Raw genomic sequence first — 2,168 nt, 5'->3', positions numbered from 1 at the left:
TGCAGAATGCCAGAATAAGAGGGGGATAGCTAGTCCTATCGAAGACTACGCTTCTGGCAGCCTCCGTCTCGTAGCACGTAGAAGAGAGTAGATTGAAGTCCTCCAAGTAGCATCTCCAAGTAGCATATCCAGGTAACATCGCATAGCATAAACCTACCCGGCGATCCCCTCCTCATATCCCTGAGGGAGAGCGACCACCGGTTGTATCTGGCACTTGGAAGGGTGTGTTTTATTAAGTATCCGGTTCTAGTTGTCATAAGGTCAAGGTACAACTCCAAGTCGTCCTGTTACCGAAGATCACGGCTATTCGAATAGATTAACTTCCCTGCAGGGGTGCACCACATAGCCCAACACGCTTGATCCCATTTGGCCGGACACACTTTCCTGGGTCATGCCCGGCCGCGGAAGATCAACACGTCGCAGCCCCACCTAGGCTCAACGGAGAGGCCAGCACGCCGGTCTAAACCTAAGCGCGCAGGGGTCTGGGCCCATCGCCCTGAGCACACCTGCACGTTGCGTACGCGGCCGGTGAGCAGACCTAGCAACCTCCATTACAAAGGAAGTTGCGTTAACGCAGTCCAACCCGGCGCGCGCCGCTCAGTCGCTGACGTCACGAAGTGCTTCGGCTGATACCACGACGTCGGGATACCCATAACTACTCCCACGTAGATGGTTAGTGCGTATAGGCTCGTAGCCAGACTTAGATCAAATACCAAGATCTCGTTAAGCGTGTTAAGTATCCGCGAACGCCGAACAGGGCCAGGCCCACCTGTCTCCTAGGTGGTCTCAACCTGCCCTGTCGCTCCGCCACAAAGTAACAGTCGGGGGCCGTCGGGAACTCAGGCCCACCACTACCTGGATGGAGCCACCTGCCCCTTCAGCCCCCATCTCCAATCAGTATCACAGGTAATGTAACTGTGTAAAGTATATAGTATATGCCCGTGATCACCTCCCGAAGTGATCACAGCCCAGTAGTATAGCATGGCAGACGGACAAGAGTGTAGGGCCACTGATGGAACACTAGCATCCTATACTAAGCATTTAGGATTGCGGGTAAGGTATCAATGACTGTAGCAGCAATGACAGGCTATGCATCAGAATAGGATTAACGGAAAGCAGTAACATGCTACACTACTCTAATGCAAGCAGTATAGAGGAGAATAGGCGATATCTGGTGATCAAGGGGGGGCTTGCCTGGTTGCTCTGGCAAGAGAGAGGGGTCGTCAACTCCGTAGTCGAACTGGTCAACAGCAGCGTCGGTCTCGTAGTCTACCGGAGATAAGAGGGGGAAGAAACAATGAATACAATGCAAACATAAACACGACGATGCGTGACGTGACAATGAGCGGTGCTAGGTGTGCCCTAACGCGGTAGTAGGTGATACCGGTGAAGGGGGGAAAACATCCGGGAAAGTATTCCCGGTGTTTCGTGTTTTCGGGCAGAGGAGCCGGAGGGGGAAAGTTGCGGGTTCGATAGGTTAGAGGGGTGTGGCGGACGAACGGACTGCGTATCCGGAATCGTCTCGTCGTTCTGAGCAACTTTCATGTTGAAAACATTTTAATCCGAGTTACGGATTAAAAGATATGATTTTCTAAAGATTTTATTAATTTTTGAAATTTAATTATTTATTTAATTAATTCGAAAAAATGTATTAATGACGTCAGCATGATGTCATGCTGACGTCAGCAGTCAACAGGGGTTGACTGAGTCAACCCTGACATGTGGGTCCCGTTCGTCATACTCTATTAACTTAATTAGCCTAATCAAAGTTAATTAACCTTAGTTAATTAGGTTAATTAGTGGTTAGGGTTAATTAAACAGAATTAATTAGATTAATTAAATACTTAATTAATTAATTAGTTAATTAGTTTTAATTCATTTTCATTTTATTTTTGTTTTTGTTTTAATAAAAACCGTTCTTTTTAGGGGGGTGGGGCCCCCATGTCATTGGCCCAGGGCCAAACGGGTTCGGTGGGTTCGGGCGCTGGAGCGGACAACCGGCCAGGGCGACAGGGAGCCCGTAGCCTGCCCGGGGCGGGGCGTGGCCGTGGCCACGGCGGGGTTGCCGCAGCGGGGCACCAGGAGCACCGGGGAGGCGTGGCCGTGGGCGTGGCAAGGGCGGTCGGCGCAGGCCACCGGGGCACAGTGGGGCGCCGGCCAACGGTCGC

This window comes from Triticum aestivum, chromosome 2A, assembly GCF_018294505.1.
Source record: "Triticum aestivum cultivar Chinese Spring chromosome 2A, IWGSC CS RefSeq v2.1, whole genome shotgun sequence".
Lineage (NCBI taxonomy): Eukaryota > Viridiplantae > Streptophyta > Magnoliopsida > Poales > Poaceae > Triticum > Triticum aestivum.
The sequence above is the reverse complement of the archived record's forward strand: the minus strand, read 5'-3'. Positions refer to the sequence as shown.